The sequence below is a fragment of the Prionailurus bengalensis genome, chromosome B2 (assembly GCF_016509475.1).
Source record: "Prionailurus bengalensis isolate Pbe53 chromosome B2, Fcat_Pben_1.1_paternal_pri, whole genome shotgun sequence".
Taxonomy (NCBI): Eukaryota; Metazoa; Chordata; class Mammalia; order Carnivora; family Felidae; genus Prionailurus; species Prionailurus bengalensis.
Window position 1 is genome coordinate 19,458,516 of NC_057349.1, and position 24,496 is coordinate 19,483,011.

Genomic DNA, 24,496 nt, shown 5'->3' on the forward strand with positions numbered 1-24,496 from the left:
ATTATTTAAATCTCAGGGATGATCGTAGGTGGTAGGTGCTGACTTTCTCCCCATTTCGCAGATGAGGCACAGAGAGAGAACGTCCCTTGTCCTTCCGTCATCTCTATATGGTACCACGAGCACCCCCACCCTGCCAGCCCCCTCATCTCCAGCTCTCACCGACCCTACTCCAATCTTCCCTGCCTCATGCTTTTGCTCATGTTGAACTTTCGCTCTGCAGGAACTGTGACACCAATTATCCAATGCCAGTCGTTTGTTAGCTAGTAATAATGCCCATGAGAGTAGTGGTGAAAGTCCTCTTGTTCAGTGAAATATTGGTGCTTAACAGATACCCAGCACGTAATCACCAGTCAATAAATACTTTCAAATAATGAAAACATAATTGCAGGTCTATTTTCCCCCCTTCTGGACTAGGGAGGAACTGTAAGACATGTAAGCAAAACATAAAAGTAGCAGTGATGTTAGTGCTGGTAAGAGCTGCCTTCTATTGAATGTTTCTTGTGACAGGTGTCATATACATTTACCGCTGATCCTTACAACCTTGTGAGCTGGACATCGCTGTCCTCATTTACAGAGGGGGGGGCACTCAAATTGTTACATGTCTTTTTAAATTTATTTGTTATTTTTTGTTTGTTTTTATTTACTTTTTAAAAAAATTGTTAATGTTTATTTTTGAGAGAGAGAGAGAGAGAGAGCATGACACGGGGAGAGGCAGAGAGAGAAAGAGACACAGAATCTGAAGCAAGCTCCGGGCTCTGAGCTGTCAGCACAGAGCCCGTTATGGGGCTGGAACTCATGAGTCATGGGGTCATGACCTATTTATTTATTTACTTATTTTATTAGAGAGAGAGAGAGAGAGAAAGAGAGAGAGAGAGCACACGCAGGCAGGGGAGGGGGGCAGAGGGAGGAAGAGAGACTCTTAAGCTCAGCACAGAGCCTGACACAGGGCCCGATCCCACAACTCTGGGATCATGACCTGAGCAGAAATCAAGAGCCCAATGCTCAACCAACCGAGCCACCCAGGCACCCCCGTTAGGTGTCTTGTTGAAGAAAACATAACCAGCTAATGCCACGGGAAGGATTCAAATCTCAGTTTGTCTGACACTGTTTCACAAGCTTGTGAGGCTATAGGAAAAACACTTACTGAACTCAAGAGGCTCAGAATATGAGGTGGAAAGGACATTGAGTCTTTCTTCATAAAAATTCCAGAGTGCTGAGCACCTGGATGGCTCAGTCAGTTAAGCATCCGACTTCGGCTCAGGTCATGAACTCACTGCTCGTGAGTTCGAGCCCCGCATCGGGCTCTGTGCTGACAGCTCAGAGCCTGGAGCCTGCTTTGGATTCTGTCTCTGTCTTTCTGCCCCTCCCTCACCCAAGCTCACTCAGTCTCTCTCTCTCTCTCTCTCAAATATAAATAAGCATTACAAAATTTTTGAAAACAAAATTCCAGAGTGCTGCTTTTCATGAGTGAAAAGCTAGCTGTAAGTGGCACTGGCCAGCCTACCTCTTCCTCCCCTAGGACGTAGGAAATGAGAAGCAAAGAATGATAAACACGAAACACTCTTTCTCCTGGTGTGTGTGGGGCTGCCCACCTTTCCCCCCATTTCTCTGTGAAAGCTCTCTGGCCAGATGTGCCTCTCTCCCCTCTCACCTGCCTGTCGGGAGGGTTTCTTTATGGCTCTATTTGGTTACATAAAACCCACTTTTTTAATGCATGTTTTTATGTATTTAACTATTACCTAAACGAATCATGAAATGGCGCTATTCGTCCATTGTAAAATTCAGGATTCATGTCACAAGTGTCTGAGTACAAATTAATTTAACAAATACGAGTTTAGGTGGTTAGCAATTCAGAGACTCCCAGTCTACTGAGGCACTGGTGATGCTAACAGCTAAATAGATTGCATACTTACTATATGCTAGGTGTAGAACAAAACATGTTTTTAAGTGTTAATTCATACGTGCCCTCAAGACAGCCAATATTATTCCCGATTTACAGGTGAGAAAACTGAGGCACAATTAGAGAATTACATGGGCATCTTTATTTTACTTATTTATGTATTTATGTATTTATGTATTTATTTAGAAACTTAAGCAGGCTCCACGCACATCATGGAGCCTGACCCAGGGCTTGATCTCATGACCCTGAGATCATGACCTGAGCTGAAATCAAGAGTTAGACACTTAACCGACTGAGCCACTCAGGTGCCCCTATAATGGGCATCTTTAATACACTCAGAATATGATTGGCATCACAATAGATCTTCGTATTGTACAGCAAGGGGGTCTAACCTAAAATCTGATGATTTTCATCAAAAAAAACCACGCTGATTGATCGGTTTCTTTGTTCTGCTTATATGAAAATGGCTGCTAAGTTACTAAGAGGAAAATATTTTCTCCTTCTTGTCTAATACAAGCATCTTCATGTAACGTGCCAATTGCATCATATATAGACGTTCCCATGTTATTAAGAGCATCAAATTTATTTTTTAAATGACATATAGGGTGATAGATTTCTTCACCAATAAAATTTGAAACAATATTTAACATTTCCTGAAGTTATTTAAATGCTATCCTTATTTAACATACCCATAAAATCCTTTTCAAGTATGCTTTTTGGAGTTTCTAAAAGAATTATTTGACTCATGCCAGTAGTTCAGACATTCGGTGGTAAATAAAATCAAATGCAATTACGTGAATGGGCATAATTTTATTGACAGAGAGGTTTAGGCTAAGCCAGAGAGCTGAGGACAGCATTTTGGCTCTGGAGTTGGTCAGATGCTCTTTTTATGATATTCTGCAGGCTTTGGAGGAGACTGCAGTACAAAGCCTACAAGATATGAATTTAACCCCTGTATTCAAACCCATCAAAAAACCAGCAGCGGGATAAACCATCTAATAAGGATATAAACAGTTGGGGGAAAAATGCAACTTAATGTCTGCAGGGTGCTCTCTAGGCGATGATAAAGAAAATCATGGAAGTTTAGGGATTGTGGATCTAAAGTTGATTTATTAAACAGTCAGAAGATTTTTTTGCACGATATACTAGCTGTTAATGCATAACAAAACCTGCAGGACTTCCCTGGAAATGTTTCTGTATTGATTTCATCGTTGCTTGAGTCAGATATGGATGTTTTCCTTTTATGCAAAATGCTGATGTGTACCGATTTGTGACTGGGTTTGTGCCTTCAGGAATTCTCTGTAGGGCATGAAAGTAACCATATTGTAACAGTTTGAAATTGGAAGAACCGCATTTTCCATTTATTTTCACTTACTCAGCAACAACGCACTAAAGGCCAATGACAATCCTTCTCCTCCCAACTCATCTCATCCTCAAAGACGGAAAATACTTGTGTTAATTCTTTGACAGGCTGTTTCCATTTCCTGGACGTTTACCCCTTATTATCAATACATTAATTCTTCTCTCTCCCAAATTCTTTCTAAAAATAGCTACTCCTCAGAGCCCACAGTTTATTTACCAAGAAACATTATGTTCCAGGGAAGACAATTACCAGGCGATGATTCTAACACATTGCAAGTGACACAGGTTTGAAATGCCCCATGTACAATGCTCAGCAGAGAGTTAAATACAGAAACAAGTTGAGATTTACCTCCAGTTGAAATTTATAATGCATATGCATTGTGTCCTTCTTTTCAAGAAAGGCTTTGCATTTTTTCTTTATTTGTATACTTTTAATTTCTAGGACCTATGTCAGTGTTTGTGTACATCTTTATCAGGATGTCCTTGCAGCACCTGTGAACACTGAACAGGTGAGCCAATGCTGTTCTAATCACATCTCTGTATCTGTAAAGCATGACGGACCCTGTCGAGTCTTTGAAAGTCAATAAGTCAAGCTTTGGAGAAAGGAGAGTTCCTCGGTGGGTTGGTGCCCAGGTGCTATTTGTGACCTTCCACATGTCCACTGTAGAGTACAAAATAGCTGAGCCTCCTTTCATTGAGCACTGAGTGAGCTGAATCTTCCTAAGTTTATGGATATTTTGTGTACGTAATACTTCTGAGCTATTAGAGCACAGAAACACAAAGATAAAAAACACAATACAATGAGCAAATTACCTAGAGGTTTCTAAGCAATGAAAACGTATTTATACACACACACACACACACACACACACAATGGTAGCAAGGAATTAACTTACGATGACCCTGAGTTTGACTAACCTCTTCAGGTTTGTTCATTTCAATTACAAGCATCATATTAGACTCCAGGGGTATGCTCCTTACCCCCAGAAAAGATTCAAATCCAGGTAAGGCAAAATTTAAGGGTATGAACTCTCCTGGGATCACACCCCATTTCTATTCTTGCTATCTCTGTGATCTAGAGCATGTTACTTAATCCTACTAAAACCGCTTAGAAAGACTTACTGTAAAGCAGGTAAAAATCACAATATCCACCTCATGGAGTTCTGGTGATGAGTAAGGTAAGCCCTAGGAAGCGCTTAGCTCACAGCCTGATGATATTAAGTAAAAGCCTGACGAATATTGGGGAGCTATTATTATATTAAACAAAACCATTGATTGATTTCTACTTCCTGCCATACTTGAGTGATGAGATTTTCCAAAAAAAAAAAAAAACCAAAACATTTTTATTAAGGCCACTGAAATTCAAAAAATATTTGGATTCACTTATATAAAATGCACACATGCACACAAAAAAATAAAAAAGAGAACTTAAAACTGCATGTGAATCTGCAGTTATTTAAAAAGAAGATTAGCTAAAAATACAAGAGCACCATGTCTATGAATTTCTTGATGACAAAATACAGGTTATAAAGAAAAAATAAATGTATCAAAATGATACAATGATACATTACTCCCTTTAGGAGTGATGGTGAATTTGGAATCTAATTAATTTTATGGGTTATTATGTTTTAGTTGCTTAGTTAGCAAACAACTACCAAATAAACTAATAGCTAAATTAAAGAAAATGATGAGGTTTCACTCAGATTGTGAATTTCTCCCATTTAAAAGGCAAAGTTATTTATAATCCATAGTAAATATTGATACATTTTTTTCCTCCTATTATTTTATTTTTGTTATACTGTTATTTGACTTTTTAAAAAAATCATTATTTCCATCTTTCCATTAAACTTTCCACATTTATTTTATTCCTTTGGTCCCTCCCCCTTCCCCACATTTGGAAGCCTTTCTTTTATTTGCAATTTTTTTTGTAGTTCCCTTAAAATACAGCATGCACTCACAAAAACTTTAGAGCTCCTATTTCCACCCTTTGTACCAGCAATAGAGGAAACAAACAAACAAACAAAAATGGCTTGAGAAAAATATAAATCAGTAGGAAGAAGTAGAATATGGATGTGAAGATAGTAAAGTCTACATCCAGTGATGGGCAATGGAGAGGCAGAAACCACACCAGCTACTTAAGCAGAGAGCATTTCATGTGCAGAGTTGATAGCTAGCTATAAAGTGTTAATGAGGTAACTAAAAAGACCAAAAAAAAAAAACAATCAAAGGTATTACAGAGGTACAAATTCTGGGAGAAGCTACATCTAAGGCTGAGGAGGGAAAAGCAGGAGGCTGGAATTATTAAAGCTTTCAAGACTCCGAGTAAGGAGATGGTTCTTTTTTTATATAAGTTTATTTTCATTTATTTTGAGAGGGAGACAAAGAGCAAGCAGGGGAGGAGCAGAGAGAGAGAGGGAGAAAGAAAGAGAGAATCTCAAGCAGGCTCCGAGCCATCAGTGCAGAGCCCGACATGGGGCTCGAACTCATGAACCATGAGCTCATGACCTGAGCCAAAGTCAGGAGTCTGAGGCTTAACTGACTGAGCCACCCAGGTGCCCCAAGGGGCTGGTTCTTCAAAAGTTGTAAAAACCACAAACTAGATGTAGCTGCTTCTGCAAGGAGGTCATGCCGGTGCTGGACGACCACAGGGACAACAAGCAGACAGAAGAGCGAGAGGGAGCCCGCAAGAAAGAAACAGGAAAGAGCAGGTCCCCTCTCCCTGCCCCAGGCTTGCCATCTCCTCCTGGGGTTCCCATCCCAGAGTCCAACGAGAAACCAGGACGCAAAGCGGAAGTGAGGTTCAGAGTCCCAGCCCCGCCTCACAGAGCAGCGCAGAGAAGCGTGGGTCTGGCCCTGAAAAGAGGCAGTGACTTAATTACTGGAACAAACTTCAGTATGGATTTCTGTATCAGAGTGGCACATTTGGATCTGAGCCTTCCTGTCTGGAAACAAACAAACAAACAAACAAAACAAAAAACAAAACAGCAACAACAAAAGGAACGTGATCGGACATAGAAATTAGTGCAATAACTATTTTCAGAAAGCTGTGTCCTGTGTTTTTTCTTGTTTGTCTTCTTGTTTTTCGAGAAAAGCTAAAATCAGGACATTGGAGTACAAGTAAGGAAATATCCAAGGCTCCGAGACAGTAAGATTACGTCAAAGGGAGAGAAATAAAAACAAAAGATTATAAGAAACATAAAACCAAACTGAGTTACAAAATACAAGTCGTTAAAGCCATTGCAACTAGGAAAAAAAGCACGCTGTGTATCTCAGAAAAGACACACAAAGATGCAGTCAATCAACAGGAGTAACATAGATGCTAGGGTCCTATTTTCCAGTTCTTAAACTATTTCCAAAACAGCTGTTCCTGGTTAATGAGCTCGGGTGCTAAAGATGTTGAAGGTGTGTGTGGTCAAGTTCAATAACGCTATCTCTGACAGACGTTAGAAACAGTTTTAGTTGTCCGATATTTGTGACAATTCTCCTATCACGTGCCTTCCAGGGTGGCTAATGTTGCCCCCAACTGGAAATGTAGAAAGTTCCAGATACATATGTTTTTTTCCCCCATTTTTTTCTTTGTGACAGGCATGCTGGCTGTGGCATGTGGCGTCTAGGCCCTCAGGGGTGCCGCTTCAGTATCCAGTGCTCAGTGCTGCCGGTCTTGGAGGTCTCACGGGACAAGTTCTGGTGTCTGATTGGTGCTCCGTTCTTCCTGGAGAGACCCTGGCTTGTCCCGCCTCTCAATGTCTTCTCCCCTTCTTGGTCGGTGACAGCTCAGCTAGACAACAATCTTTATCCTCTTTCTCTCACAACCCCTCCAGTTTTGCACAGTCAGACCTAAGTCGAAGCGGGCCATAAGAGGAGTTCAAGGTGAACATTCTGAGGATGATGTTTCAGACATCTGAGTCAGCCAGCTTCTGAGGCCCCTGCCTGACCAGGTCAAGAGTATGACCTTGTCCTCAAAGTTCTGCCATGTTTAGCGGTCCACTGGGGTCCCACCTTAGAGTCCCGGCTGGAAGAAGAGCTAGTAGGTTCCTGTAATCTTGTCTTGTAATCGTCCAAGGTTGTTATTCTCTTCATTACCTCTCAGACTGTCCTTCTCTACCTGCCTGGCAGGGCCCAGCTGTGCCTGGGGAAGCAAGACCTTGCATCCGAGGCGAGGTCTCCATGGTGGAAGCCGAGGTAGATCTCGCCATCTAAATGCCTGCTCAGTTAACAACCTTGCTGTTAACTACCCGGAGTCCAAGACAGGTATCTTTTCTCTGCCTTGAATCTCATACAAGAGGTCAATACTTATTGGAAATGAACAAAACTACAAGAAATGTCTGTAATAAGAAAAAAGAAAAATATGACTACATGACCAAGATCTCCCCAGCAGAAGGGAAGCAGCGTCTTTGAGGGTCTTGGGTACCCTGACTGTCCTGTGCACCCCACTTCTATCATCGGCTAAGCGCTCTGATTAGACAGGTCATGAACATAAAATAACAGCTTATCTTTTTTTAATTATAAAAACAAGGTCTGTAGCATTATTTTAATTACTCGTTAGGGTGTTCACTCAGAATTATTTTGGAAATATTCTTTTTTTAATGTTATTGAGGTAAAATCATCATACAACATTACATTAGTTTCCAGTGGATCCCACCCTGGTGAAAATAAATGTTCTCTGACCTCTGTAGTCCCTCTGGATTTTTCACATCTGTGAATAGTGCTATCCAGCAGCCTTCTGCCAGCCAGTGAGTCATGACATGTCTTACCTGATGGTCTTGATTCAGGAGGTATATCTTCCCATTTCTGTGCCTCTTTGAAGGCTACTCTCTGCTTCCACCCCGGAAACTTTCATTTTTCATTTCTTCTTTAAAAATAAGATAATTCAGTTGGGATGCCTGGGTGGCTCAGTTGGATGAGTGTCCCTCCAGCTTCAGCTTGGGTCAAGATCTCGTGGTTGGTGAGATCGAGCTCCACATTGGGCCCGCTCCTGTAAGCGCAGAGCCCTCTTCATATCCTCTGTCTTTCTCTCTCTGCCCCTCTCTCTTTCTTAAAAATAAACAAAATAAAAAATAAAAATAAAAAGATTCAGTGGAACGAATTACTTATGTTTACAAATTCCTCACTCGTACTTAGATGTGACCTCAACCCTTTTTTATTAATTAAAAAATTGTTTAATGTTCATTAATTTTTGAGAGAGAGAGAGAGAGCAAGCGGAGGAGGGGAAGAGAGAGAGGGAGACACAGAATTTGAAGCAAGCTCCAAGCTCTGAGCTGTCAGCACACAGCCCCATGCGGGGCTCAAACTCACAAACCACTGAGATCATGACCTGAGCCAAAGTTGGACATTTAACCGACTGAGCCACCCAGGCACCCCTCAACCCTTTCTCTTTACCAGGGAATATTCCAAAGACATTTCTTGATTGCTTTCATTTTTCACGATGTTTGGAGCCCTTTGAAAATGTTAAGGAAATACGTTTTTCAAAAATCTGTCAACGAATTATTTTTTTACTTTAACTTAAGAGGAAATTTTAATTTGTATATTGTCATTATATGTTGGTCTTTAATTTTCAAAATTCTGCGATTTCATCCAGCTTTATACTTTTCAGTGATCCTATCACAGGGCTTGGGATTGATTTTTAACAAACCTAAATGTGAAATACAAAAGAACAAAGTGATCTGATTACAAATGTACCACCTACTAACTGAGGGTTGATGGCGGGTTGGGGGGGGGGGTAGGTGATGGGCATTGAAGAGGGCATCGTTTGGGATGAGCACTGGGTGTTGTATGGAAACTAACTTGACAATAAATTTCACATAATAAAAATAAATACATAAATAAACATTAAAAAAATGTACCACCTACAATGATATAAAAATTGGTTTAAAATCTGTTCGAAGTTGTATAGTTATTATCTTGCCCTAATAACAATGTGGGAAATCAGTAGCGTGATTTCAGTAAGATCTGAGACCATTTCCAGACATAAGGCGGAATAATAGGATTCTTATCTCCCTCATTACCGGTAAGTTGTCTGTAGAGTTAAGGTCACACAGTCTAGCTGAGGAAGGACCTGTGTTTCCCTAAGTCATTATTGAAGGCCAGTTGACATAGTTCTGAAATTCAACCAGTGGGACACCGGAAGTGATGTTGGGTTCCCACAAACCACACCCTTCACCAAAGAAAGCCTTAGGATACTAACGTAACGTATGAGCCTAGAAACTCAATTCCGTTTTTGTTTTTTGTTGTTTTTTTTTTTTTAAATTACAAAACAGGGTCTGCAGCATTATTTTAATTATTCATCAGGGTGTTCACTCAGAATTCTTTCGGAAATATTCTTTTTCTTTATTGAGGTATAATTGACACATAACATTATATTAGTTTCAGGTATACAACATAATGATCTGATATTTGTATACACTGCTAAATGATCACACAACAATACGTCTAATTACCATCTGTCACCAGACAAAGTTACAGGTTTGTTTTTTTTTTCTTGCAATGAGAACTTTGAGGATTTAGTCTCTTGTCAATTTTCAAGTCTACCAACACTACATCTTATTAACTATAGTCACCACGGTTTACGTTACATCCCTGTGAGTTATTTATTTTATAATTACAAGTTTGTGCCTCTTGACCCCCTTTAACTTGTTTTACCCACCCCCTCCCCCCAAAATGGCCTCTCCCAGTCTACATCGTCTGGGAGCATCTCTGTAGTCCCTATGTGTGTAAACGTGAAGCCTGCTTTTCACGATAAGTGAATAGGCCTTTGTCGCAGCAAGACTAAGCCTGGGTTTCAATTTGCTGTCTGTGTGGGGCCCTGGGGTTGGTAGGCTGTATAGAACAGTCGTTCTAGTCCCATGGGACACAGGTGCACAATCCCTGCGCCCACCCACGGCCACCAGAGCCAGGCCATCAAGGAGAATCTCCAGCTAGTCCCTGTGCCCACAGGCTTCAGTGCAGGAGCAGGAGAGCACAGGGGTGGGCCATGTTCCTGGCTTTAGGTGGGCAGCAGAAATTGTGGGAATTGATTTTACGTGCCTGCCTGAGGTAGCCAGATAGAGAGTTAGAGGAGACCTTAGCCCTTCCGTTAGGCTCTATAAGATTAGCAACCGGGACTCCTTCAGAAATAGCCTAGACACTTTTCCAAATGCTACTTTCATGCTGGGCCTTGGGGTGAGTGAGTCTTCCTGAGAGCCCTCAGAAAACCCTCTTCAGCCATTTGGGTCTCCTGGACATAAGCCCCTTTGTTTCTCAAAGGTAGACATTTTGGGGACTTATCTCTCCAGTACAGGCTGCAAGAATCGGGGTGTATGCTGTGGTGCACAAACCTCTCCGTCCTGAGGGACTAACTCCTGCTTTGTGAGATCCCTCTCAATTATGGGTCATCATGCCAGAGTGGGTTTTTTAGCGAGACCATCCCTGTCTCTCCTATAGACCTTTTTATTCTCTGTTGTGGAGGAGTTGTTCAGGTAGCTTCTAGGTCTTTGTCAGAGACAGTTGTTCCACAAATAGCTGTATATTTGCTGTGTCCATGGGAGTAGGTGAGTTCAGGATCTTTCTACTCTGCCATCTTGGACTACTGCCCTGGAATATTCTTTTAATAATACTTAAGATTGGGGGCACCTGGGTGGCTCAGTCGGTTAAGTGTCTGACTTCAGCTCAGGTCATGATCTCAGGGCTCATGAGTTAGAGCCCCACATCAGGCTCCGTGCTGACAGCTCAGAGCCTGGAGCCTACTTCAGATTCTGTCTCCGTCTCTCTGTGCTTCTCCCCCGCTTGCACTCTGCCTCTCAAAAAGAAATAAACATTAATTTAAAAAAAAAATATTACTGAAGATTGTATGGTCGCCATTTAAAACCTCCAGAGGGCACAAGATTCTCCTCTCTTTTCCTGGAAAAGATTTCCTTCTGGGCTATAAATATTACCGTCCTACTTCTGGTGATGTAAGAGACCCACAGAACAATTTTTCAAAAGAAATATTTGCCAATATTCCCTGGGAATAAGTAGCATTTAAATAATTATGCTTTTGTGTTGATCCAAAGGAAATGGCTGAGGCTCAACTGTTTTGCCCTACAAAGTGGCCATTTCATATGGGTCAGCCTGGCCCTGTGACTGCTAGAAGTATATCATACCATATGTTTGTGGCATCTTATAGTTGACAGTCCTTCAATATGTGTTATCTTCTTTGATCCTTAAAATAATCCATTTTAGGGTAAGCAATGTATAGTTACTATTCCCTTTTTACAGATGGAAATCTGTGCTTTAGAAAGATAAAATGGCCAGGCCTGAGTCGTGTCCCTTCAAAGAAGGAGAGCTCCCTGCAAAACAAGGCCTCTGCATGCAGGTGCATGCATTGTGTTGGAGCAAGGATGCTCACTCAGCCCAGGGAAGTGGATGCAGGCTGAAATGGAGGCAGTGTTCTATTCCCCGGGATGGGGTGCTCTTTTCCAATTTACCCCCAAATCTGGCCAGATGTAAACAGAAACAGAATCATTTCTTGATGGCAGGACTAATCCTTCACAAAGCACTCTCATTGAGTTATTTTGCCAGTGGAGGAAAAGCTATTGAGTTACCGGGTTGCGTTGCCCTCTTGGTTTGTTACAACTTTGTGAACTTTTTAGGGGCATGGTCATTGTAAAAATTACCATATAACATGATAAGGAAGTAAGAAGTGTAGTTAGCAGAATTTTTAAATGGCTCCCCAAATGTCTGCCTCCTGGGATAGATGCCCCATGTTCATTTCCCCTTGAGTATGGACAGAACCTCTATGTCAGGATAGTCACTCCCATGGATAAGACTCTTAGCCTCTTGGATGGAAAAAGGTTCCCCTGCTTGATTTTATGAAGTAATCTGCCAAGTTATAAGAGCAGCCTCTAGAAGCTGAAAATGACCTTCAACTGATAGTCAGCTAGAAACAGGGACCTCAGTCCTACAACGTCGGGGAACTGAATTCTGTGAAAAACCTGTGCGCTTGCTTGGAGGAGAACCTTGAGCTTCAGATAACACCTTGATGTCAGCCTGGTAAGATCATGTGGAAAGAACCCATCTAGCCTGTACCTGGACTCCTAACCCATGAAACTGTGAGACAATAATAGTTTTGTCTTGTTTTAAGTCCTTAAGTTTGTGGTAATTTGTTACACAGCTATAAAATACTAAGAGAGGGAATACATCGAATTTTTTAATGGTTGGACTGGATGGGGATCAGACTGAGTTACGTAAGTATTCACTCTATGGTCCTGAATTTAAGCAACACTATATCTTTGTGAAGGGAATAGTCCATAACCCACTATTTTAAACACAAAAGCAACATGATATCAGCATATATTTATTACGTATTCAGTCTCTTTAAAACAACATAAAAATAGGCCTTCTATGATGGGTACATGCACATTTTTCTGCTTTAATTATAAACAATGGAATATAATGTTTTTGTTTTTTAGAAAGTTTAAAGAAATGCAGTTTTGTTAGTGGTTTTTAACATAAAATAAATAATTGCTGAGCTATAATATTAGATTTTATTGACATCTGTATGGTCCTTTTTGTGTGTGTTAGCCGCACATTACAGATGAGTGAATTAAATCTTATTTTAGTTGAAATAATGTGCTAGGAACTAGTAATTGGCAATATTGGACTATGAATTTAGTTTTTCTGACTCCTAAGTTTGAGATTATTTGATCATAGCACACCCATGAGAGTAAAACAAAAGGAAATGTACTAGAGAAAGCTAGAGGTTTTCCCACAATAGCAAAAGTAACAACCACAGAAAATACTTTCATTAGGAGCAATGATGTTGGTGGATGTGGTATATAACCTGGTTTCCTCCCTAACTATGTTAGAGCTTCAGGTTCTTCTAGATTAATCTCTGGAGAAAATTCTCCTGGTTCCACTCCTTGTTAATTGTCCAGAATCACATTTTTTACCTTTTTGGCGATGATTGGATTTGTAGAAGTCCTTCCTCTTGACAATTCTTAGCTTTTTGCTCATCCTTTGAGTAGAAGTTTTAGATTGTCTCAAAGGGTTTGGAGTCTGTCCTCACATAATTCTGCATCTTGTTTTTTCTTTGCTTCTGGAATTCTAACCTACTTTATGCCCTGGATCCTCCTGGAGGGTGCCAAGGACACCTTGGGTTTGACCATATGCCTTTTCGGTCCAGCTTCTATTGTTCACAATGAGAAGTAAAAGTTGGAATATTAAACCAATGAGCTATGTTCACCATTTTTTTCCTTCATATGAAGTATGGAAAAGAAGCAACTTTATATACAGAGTCACTTGTTAATTTTATAAATGCTTAATTACTAAAATATTTTTTTCATAAATTAGGTATCTAATTATAATTCCATTGGTTAAAAATAATCAAGACAGACTCTATAATCAATCAGGTAAGAGATATCCATTACACAATTTAACTATTACAAGTTCCATATTATAGAGAAAATATAGAGACAGAAGAAAACAGCAGTATATATTTTTTCTATAATAAAAGTGGATACCAATACAATGAATGGGCATAACATAAACTCAGGTAAGTTATTTCATAATAACTTTAGTTGATTCTGTCAGCAATCTGGAGGTGCCTGGGTGGCTCTGTTGGTTAAGAATCTGACTTCAGCTCAGGTTATGATCTCATGGTTCGTGAGTTCGAGCCCTGCATCTGGCTCTGTGCTGAGCCTGGAGCCTGTTTCAGATTGTGTTTCGCTCTCTCTGCCTCTCCCCCTCTTGCTCTCTGCCTATAGCTTTCTCTCAAAAATAAACATGATTTTTTTAAGTCAATAGTCTGGGGTGTGTTCTCCATAAGTAGTTCCTGGATTCCAGATCAATGAGTCTTTGATTCCTTTATTTATTGACCTAAAAAACAAAACAACAACAACAACAACAAAAACCCTTTTACCTCTTCTCTGGTTATTTTGAAATAAATGTGTTACTTATTAGCAAATCCACCTGTAATTATCTCCATCATCTTCCTCATGGTTTAGCCCAACATCATTTGTTTCCTTGTCTAGTGCAAAATTGGTCTCCCCTCACCTACTATTGACTCAATTTTTAATTCATACTGCAGTGAGTTATTTTTACAAACACACATTGTAAAGAAATAGATTTCTATTAGCTCTAACAAATCCATAATTACTGTAGCCTAAAAGGCTCTTTATCTAGCCCCCCATATACCTTTTCAGTATCATTATAAACAATTCTCCTCTCTCTATATAAACCAGTTACACTGGACCTTTTGCCTCAGGGGCTTTACGTCATAAATCTCCTTATTTTCCTCCCATTTTGTTTCTCAGCTTAATGTCTATTCTTGTTTCAGTTCTCAGTTTATGTGTCACTTACTTTAGGAACCCTACGTAGATCCATAGTTACCCTTGGACTAGGTCAGCTTGTTTTCTTTTCTTTTTTTAAAAGTTTATTTATTTTTGAGAGAGAGAGAGGGACATCATGAGCAGGGGAAGGGCAGAGAGAGAGGGAGAGAAAGAGAGAATCATTAGGAGGCTCCTCACTCTCAACACAGAGTCCAAAGTGAGACTTAAACTCGGGAACCATGCGATCATGACCTACACCAAAATCAAGTCAGATGCTTGCTTAATCAACTGAGCCACCCAGGCACCCTAGCTTGCTTTCTTTTAAATTTCAATAGCACATGTTAGATCCTCATTGGCTGTCATCCCCCCTTGACTGTATATTTAGGGACAGCAAAATCCTTACTTACTTTGTGTTACAGTCTTTCACCAGAACCCACAACAATGCAGGCGCTACAACAGTGCAATCTCATTGCCGACACTTGAAAAATACATGTCGAATGAATGACTGATGGGGCTGCTTTGCTCTGATGGGACTGAATTGGTTCCTGGATACCAGCTGTCCCCAGTGTGATCAGCCACTTGCAAGCTGGAGGTCTTTTCCCAGTTATGAAAGAATACAGAGTTTAGAAGACAGAGAAATAGCTCACCACTCCTCTTTGTCCTCACATGCCCTGAACCATAGCTTTTTTTAATAAGCTGTTGGGTCCTAGTCATTTTGTGTCAGGAACAGAGTCGTTTTTCTTATAATCCCAAAGAGATTCTGCTTTGTCTGTATTCATGAAGAGAACGGGGCTAAGTGTGTGTAATTGCTGGCTCTTGTCCTAATCAGAAGCTTGAAGAACTAAAAAAAAAACATGACATATTCCTTGTCTTCTGTCTGAGAATTTTCATGTTGACATCCATCAGTGGTCAGCTGAAAAACTGTGCACTGTGTGGAACAGGGCTGGGGATGGAAGAAGGAATGTCAGTGCTTTATCCAAAACAAATTTCTCAATTGTTTGACAGTTGAGAAATAAGAAAAGACGCAGTCAATTTGGATGTGTTTTCTCACTTGTGACCTGAAGTCTTTTGGCAATGCACCACGCTAGTCAAGAATGGGAGAAGAAATATGGCCACGGTTTCTTCTTTAAGGTTTTAGGGTCTCAAGAGCACAGACGAAACACCTAAAGACGAGGTAACAATATTAATGATAATATTAACATTTAGATATAGCTCGACTTTTATATGCTAATGTAAACTAACAAGATAGAATACCAAGATGAGTTTTAAACAAAATTCCATAAGAATAGTGTTAAACATTGCACACAAGACAAAATATTTATCTGTAGTTTGAATTTTATTCTAATTTATATATCTTATTAACTGTGGCCCCAAACATGATGGAAGTTTGAAGATATAGTCCACCCCCCAGAAGGCATCGAGATCATCCCAGTTCTGACATAGGCCTGTTCTGTCGAATTGTTTACACAACTTTCTTCTGAGAGTCAGGAACTCTGAATGATTTACATAGTTACTCTTAGGAAATTAACTTATAAACCAAAGAAACAAAGGACTGTGAAGAACTGTGAGGTCTTGGAGATTTTTACCCTACTTGCAAACTAACAAATTAGCCTGCTATGGTTTCATGGCTCCTGGCGTAAGACATGTGACTCCTGGGTCAGAGACAAATGACTTCATGACTCACAGCACAGCAAGAACACGAAGATAATATTTGTGCTGATTACCCTTGCCTCTCAAATCCTACAGGGGTGACACTGAAGGACCCTGTTGGATCCCACACACATAGATTTGTGTCCCAGCTGAGGAACCTAAACTCAAGAAATCTGAATATCTTATAATAGGCTGCAAGCATGCCTGCCTTTTGTACCAGAAATGGACACTGTCTTGAATTTCCAAGGCTGGGAAAGATATCCCCTATATCACAAGGAAGACAGAAAAGTAAGAGAACCATGAATAATTGTTACATACATTAAGAGGGAAAGAATAGTACATGTTTCTCTTTTCCTTCTATTTGTCTTGGCTTGTATATAGACAACAGAACACCTCAAATAAAACAATGCTTGGGTTACTACAATTAACATAAATGATTAGACATTTAGTTGTGTCTCTTTTTTCTTGTCTTCGTTCACCATGGTCCAGAGTAGTATTTTCTTAGCATACGGTAAGGACTCAAAAATGCTTATTGTCTTATGAATGCTCACATGGGTGTCAAATAAGCATCACCGGGTCTCATCTCTAGAAAAAGCAGCAACTACACAGATGAAAAAGTCAGCAACCACTGGATCACCCCTACTCAGACTTCGACCACACATCTTCCATACCGAATAACATCCAGATATAGTGCAGAGATGTCACCTTGTATAGAAGATTACTATGATTTTCCATCTGTGTTACCTTGATAAAATTAAACAATGCTGGGTAGCCCCACTTTATTTATGCGTAGGAAGAAAAACAGTTCTACTAGAAATTGTCATGTTTGTTGTGTGTATCAGGGCGAAACCTGTGAAAAACACTTCCTTTACCTATGGGAAGCTGATACCTCATAAACATGTGGCCTTCTCCTGCAGAGTGTAAAGATTGGTAAATAAAGAGCTCTCTGATAGAAAAGTGCTCATCCCTGTGAGGTCAATGAGTCCTTTGAAGACACCACCATGGTTCTATTCAGTGCCCTGGAAGAGTTCATTAACCCAACACAAATAGACCATTTACTTCTACCTAGAGGATCATGCTAATTAAATTGCTCTGTTTACCCACCTATGTCCCAATTTTCTATGAATACATGAATGTCTTGAGTCTCATTCCCTCTGTCTTTGTTGAAAGCAGAGATGATTACAGATTCACGCTCACTGATACTTCTGTGATAGATCTCAGGCGTCACTGGACTTCTTCAGAACCAATTTTTAAAAAGTTTGTCACAACAGTGTTATACCTAGCAAGGGCAGCCCAGATGGAAAAATGTTAATCTTGTGTATGCTTATAAAGTCTATAATAGTTATCCAGGGGAAAGTTTTATTATTATTTTATTTCCTTCAGGCTACAATTCAAAATGTCATTCCTCCTACCTAAGGCTATTTTCTACATCTGTGTTATCTATTCCATCCTCAGGGATCTGAAATTATGAGTCATCTCTCTTTTATGTATTCAAACTCCTTCTGTGTCTGTCTGTGTCTGTGTCTGTGTCTGTGTCTGTGTCTCTGTCTCTGTCTCTGTCTCTGTCTCTTCTTTCACTGTCTCTCATCCTCTTTCTCTCAACTGGGGCTTTTCCACTGGGTTTTCAATCTGCTCATGCCCCCTTCATAAAACACTAACAAGAAATAATGTCTAGGTATCTCACTCCTCCTGGTAACTTTCTTCTCTATTTTCTCCACTTGAGACCCAAACTTCTCCAAATAATTATTTTTGTCATTGTCTCTATTTACTCACTTTAATACAAAATGGATTTGATGACTTTAGGTTAACACTGTGTCTTGTTCACCAGATCTGAGATTTCCAGTCATTTTTGTACAAGCCTTCTCAGCTGGATCCAAATTTTGACTTTTTCTTTTTTAATTTTTCTTCCCTTGGTGGTTAGAGCCGCCAGATTTTACTTCCTACCGTCCTGATGCTCATTCCCATCTCCTTTCAGGCTCGACCTCATTTACTTCGGACATGAAATGCTGATCCTAAGGACTCTTTTTTTTCTTGTTGTCTATATTTTCTATTGAGTTCAAACATACCTGTCCTTTGAATTGCAACATATTTATAAATGATTTATAGATCGAGCCCCTATATCCTCTGATTTTGGGACTCATATACCCATCTGTCTTCTTGACATTTTGTTTTTGAGACTCCAAGGCCTCTAAAACTAATAAAATTCTCCAATTAAAATTCATCTGTGCTTCCTTGATCCCCACTCCATGCTCCTCCCAAAACACCATCTACATTATTATTCAAGTCAAAAATCTTGAGTCTTCTTTGAAACCTTCCTTCCCTAAACTCACTAACAAATATTATTGATTTTTCTTTCCTCCATAATAGCTCTGATCATCTGAAGTATTCTGTTCTGGACCACATTTTCAAGATCTTCTTCAAAGATGAGGGTAGTGGTCTTCTAAGTTGTCCTTCTGCATCCATCCCAATTCCCCTCTAATCCATTATGAAAATAAGAGTTTTCAACATGTATGAGTCCAAAAAAAAAAAAATCCATGTCAGTTTTTTAGTCTCCCATTGTCCTTAGAAGAAAGCAAACCCTTCAGTGTAGCCAACCATGCTTTCTCCAGACACTCTTTCCATGTTCTTCCTCTGCTGGGCTCTAGCTTTGTTTGTTCTTTTCATCCTTCACATCATGCATGCTCTTTCCCCACCTTGGTTCTTGTGCACAAATTGTTGCCTATCCTTGGATGTGCTTCTCCTGCATATTCTCCTGCTTACCTCTAAATCATCCTTCAGCACTCAGGGCAAGGTTCTCTTGCTCAGGAAAACTTCCTTCAATTCTTTCATTAGGTCAGTTTTCTCTATGATGTGTTCTCAGAACATGATTATACCTCTCTCTTGTAGCTATTGTCACATTGACAATATTATGTGTTTAACATGATGACTTAATGAATATCTGTCTCCTCCTTCAGAATATAGCCTGTAGAGGCACCTGGGTGGCCCAGTGGTTAAGCATCAACTCTTGATTGCAACTCAGGTCATGATCTCATGGTTTGTATGATCGAATCCCAAGTCCGGCTCTGTGCTGTCAGCACAGGGCCTGCTTGGGATTCTCTCTCTCTCCCTCTCTCTCTCCCTCTCTCTCTTACTCTCTCTTTCTCTGTCTCTGTCTCTCTCAAAATAAATAAAAATAAACTTAAAAAAATTGTCCATATGAAGTTAGAGATAGGTCTATTTTTTTCTCACTAGGAATTACCACAATAAGAGGCTTATGAGAGGCACTCAGTAAATGACTGATGACTTAAGAAATGAACAAACGAAAAACCCAGCAGATTTTGAATAAAAGGCTTATAGAACATAAGAGAATAAAAGGTGATCAATTAAAGAAATAAAAAAAAGGAGGAAGGAGAAAAAGAGAAGAACAAAGAAAAATGGAGAAAAAAAACTTGTTTGGTGAAAAAAAATTCTTAAATATTTGCGAGGTGCTAAATATCGTGTTAAGATACTTATAAGTACTGCTCTTGAAACAAACCCAAAGGATGAACTATTTTAATTTATGTCTTATAGATGAGACAACTGAGGCATAGGGAAGTTCAGGATTACAGTATGTGGAAGTGGTAGGTTTTAAACTCCATCTGTTTGAATGGAGTGAAATGGATTAAATTAGAATTTTCAAGTCCAAGATTATAATTTTGAATTAAACACTTACGGTAACATAGAACTCCTGAAAATTTTTAAGGAGGCAACTCATGTCATACCAAGGTATATATAAAAAAATAATTCAGTATCTTTAACTAGATCAAGAAAAAAATCAGTAAAAATAAACAATTAACTATCATATGATTCATTTTTTATTATCAGGATATTGTTTTCAAATTATAAAATGGCAACTCATGTGAGATAACAATAGTTTTTATTCAAGTTTTATTGAGGTATAATAGACATATATCATTGTATACGTTTAAGTTGTACAACATGATGATTTGATCTACATATATATTACAAAATTATTATCACAATAAGTTTAGTTAACGTACCATCATCTGACATAGTTACTCTTTTCTTGTGATAAGAGCTTTTAATATCTATTCTCTTAGCAACTTTCAAATATATAATACAGTATTGCTAACTATAGCTATCATGCTATCCTTTATATTTCAAACTTATTTATCCTATAATAGGAAGTTTGTACCTTTTGACCACCTTCACCCATTTCCCCCATCCTATGCTCTGCCTCTGGCAAACACCAATCAGTTCTGTTTCTGTGAGTTTGCTTTTTTTTAAGATTCTACATATAGGTGGGATTATAAAGTATTTCTCTTTCTTTGACTTATTTTGTTTAGCATACTGCCTTCAAAGTCTATCCGTGTTGCTGCAGATGGAAGGATTTTTTTCTTTTTTATGGATTAATAATATTGCCTTGTGTGTGTGTGTGTGTATGTGTGTGTGTATTCCTTGAACTCTCTTAGTTTAAACATAACTATTAATACTTTTGCTTGTTATTCTATACTTTATAAGTGTTTTGTGTGCAATCTATCTATCATCACAATCACTCCATAAAAGAGGTAATATCACAGCAAATTTTTGGGTTTGGAAACTCAAGTGGAGACAGGCTAATGTACCTGCCAGACATCACTCAGTAGGAGTAGAGCATGAAAATTAACAAACTTTTTACTCCAAACCTTGAAGTTGATTGGAAGTCAGTTGGAGAAGAATTTTTAGAAGAAAAAAAAAAAGAGCTTTCCTAAATGTTTAAAGTAAAAAAAATGCTAAATTTTCTAGTTTAATAAAAAAGGAAAGTATTAAAAATTCTATAACATCTCATTAGTAACAGTTACAAAATTTTGTGACTTTAAAAGAACAGAAATAAAATTAAACTTTGTTTTTATCCTAGTTATTAGCATCTTATTTTAATTTTACTATTCTCAAAGCATTTTCTTAGTATTAATTAATTTTAACCAGAAGCAGGTATTAATGATCTGAAAATGATATGTACATAAGAAAAGCTAAGTAAAACTCTCCTTATAATACATTTACTGCTATTACAAAACCAGCTGAAAGTCTAAGAGCTACGATAAGAAAATATTATTTCTAGAAAACACATAATGTCTTAATTAATGAACTATGTCAAAATTTAAAATCTCAAGTCACATTGAAAAACAATGGTTTTCATATTTATGGCAAGCATATGTTTTTGGTGTGTATAAACTTATTTTTCTTCACATAAATCAATTCTTAAAAGCTTTCATTGGGATCAGGTAAGGTTATTAGTTGCCTTGTTAGTTTGGGGAAACATTTGATTTCCCAATTTTTGGAAATAATTTGGAAATCTTAGTTTCTGAGGAGTTAAGACTATGCTTGTTTCCATCCTTAGTCAGTGGAAAATATTTTTAATAAATAGAACTAAATCTGCCAGTAATGTCCCAACTCAAGAAATTAACTGGAACACAAAGTCAAAAAAGGGGAAGAGAGGGAAAAGACACATAGACACATGCAGTTTCAGAACCTTTATTTTGATGAAACTCATTGATGTCATTAAAACAAATAAGGATACAGTAAATTTCCTTTACCGGTGTTATCATAATGATAATATATTAGAAATGACTTTTTTTTTAATTTGAGAGAGAGAGAGAGAGAGAGAGAGAGAGAGAGAGAGAGAATCTCAAGTAGATTCCATGCTCAGTGCAGAGCCCAAAGCAGGGCTTGAACCCATGATCCTGGGATCATGACTTGAACTGAAATCAAGGCTTGAGTGCTCCACTGAGCCACCAAATGCCCATAGGAATTATTTTTAAAAATAGATTGAATGAGGTTAAAGGAAAAAGAAGCACTAACATTTAAATAGTGAGAAATGATGCTCTTTTTGTTTCTTAATATATTATCATGACCTCCATATCATCTCTCTGAATTAGGGCACTTTATCCCCATCTATGTTTCTCACAAGTTGATAAAATCTATGACTTTTTCATGAACATGAAATGTCTCTCCTTTATTTAGATCATTATTTGATTTCTTTATCCATGTTGTATAGTCATGCACCTCTTTTGTTATATTTATCCTTTAGCATTTTAATCCTTTTATTGTTATTGTGAATGACATTGTTTTCTTAATTTCATTTCCATATGCTCATTACGAGTATATAGAAATACATTTTTTTATATCAATCTTATGTCCTGTGTCCTTGCTGAGCTCATTTATTAGTTCTAATAATGTATTTAGGAGGAAGGTTGGGGGTGGGTAAGAGTGTTCTTTGGGATGTTTTACATCCAAAATCCTGTCATCTACAAATAAAGACAGTTCTGCATCTTCCTTTCAATATGGAATTAATATTTTGTGCCTGACTGTTCTGGCCACAACCTTCTGCACAAGATTAATGAGAAGGGGTGAGAATGAACAGCGTTGCTTCGTTCCTAATCTTAGGAAATTCATTTAAAATGTCACAGTTATGTGTAATGTTAACTATAGGATTTTATTCATTTGTTTTTGTTTGTTTCTTTTGCAGATGCCCTTTATCAAGTTAAGGATTTTTTCTTCTATTTCTTATCTGTTGAGGGTTTTTTTATATAAATATATAAATGGGTATTGGATTTGTTTTTTTCTGCATCTATTGAGATTTTCATGTAAATTTTGTCATTTATTATGTTTATGGGGCATATTGATTAGGTTTTTGCTTTTGTTTTGTTTGAGAGAGAGAGAGAGAGAGAGAGAGAGAGAGCGCATGTGCAAGCAGGTCAGGGGCAGAGGGATAGGGAGAGAGAGAATCTTCAACAGGATCCATAATTCAGCACAGATTGCAATAAGGGGCTTGATCTCAGGAGTGTGAGACCATGACCTGAGCCAAAATCAAGAGTCAGGCTTAACCAACTGAGCCACCTAAGTCTGATGTTGGGGTTCTTATATTAAATTAAATCTTGCATTTCTGGTATGAATCCCACTTTGTCAAGGTTTACAATACTTTTTTAGGTATTGCTGGATTTAGCTTACTAATATTTCATTGAGAAATTATGTGTCTACAGTCGTGAGAGATACTATTCCATAATTTGAAATGAATGCCTTCAGTTGGCTTTAGTATCAGAGCTAAGTACTAACCTAATGGAATGAGTTGGGAGGTCTTTCCTCTTCCTTTATTTTTCTAAAAATTTTTTTGATGAATTGTGATTTCTTTTTTAAATGTTTGATAGAATTTACCAGCAAAACTGTCTGAACTTGACTTTTTTTGACAAGCAGCCATTTCTATTACTAATTCAATTTTTTATTTATAATCCATGTATGCAGATATCTTGTTTTGTCTTGAGTCCATTTTAGTAGATTATGTCTTTCTAGGAATTTGTCACTCTGTTCTAGCTTGTCTAATTTATTGGTATAATGTTGCTCTTGGTGATCTCTTAGAATTCTTTTAACTTCTTTAAGTTCTATAGAAATGGTCCTTCTTTCATTCCTGGTTTTGGTAATTGTGTGTTATCTTTTCTTCCTTGATGCTTCTAGCCTTAAGTGTTGTCATTTTATTGATCTTGTCAAATCATCAACTTTTGGTTTCATTAACTTTCTCTGTTTCTCTGCTTTCAATCTCATTAGTTTTTGCTCTAGTCTTTATTAGTTAATTTCTTCTTGTTGTTTGGGTTTAGTTTGCTATTCTTTTTCTATTTTTTAAGGTGGAAGTTCAGTTTTCCAATATAGGTGTTTAGGGCTATAAATTTCTCTGTAACTACTAGTATAATGTCATCCCATAAATATTTACATTTTTAAAATTCAGTTAAATCTATTTTCCATTTTTTCTTATAATCTGTGTTGACCCATGGGTCATTTAGAAGTGTCTTGCTTAATTTCCAAATATTTTCTTCTTTCTCTCCATCCTTCTTCCCTTTCTCCTCCCTTCCTTCCTTCCTTCCTTCCTTCCTTCCTTCCTTCCTTCCTTCCTTCTCTCTTTCTCCCCCTTCTCCTTTTCCCTCATCTTCCTCTTCCTAATCTTTCTCTCTCTCTCTCTCTCTCTCTCTCTCTCTCTCTCTTATTCCCTGTTCTCTCACAAAAATGCAATGCTAATATATTGAGATGAATTTTCTCAGACTTTGAATAAAGATGGTGGCCCCAAACCAATATCTGAGCTAAACAATTCAGGACAAGTTATTCAAAGTTTGACTTTGACTTGGCCCAGAATAAAGCCTGAAAAATATCTTAGTTTTGAAGTTTCAAGTGATAAGTAGTGGTTTCTGTGTTAAATAAAATACAGAATAGGGTTCTATTAACATGAAACAAAGAAAAAAAAAGATATTTTGATGAATCTTAGATGTAAATCTTATATGCAATATTTATTTAAATATAT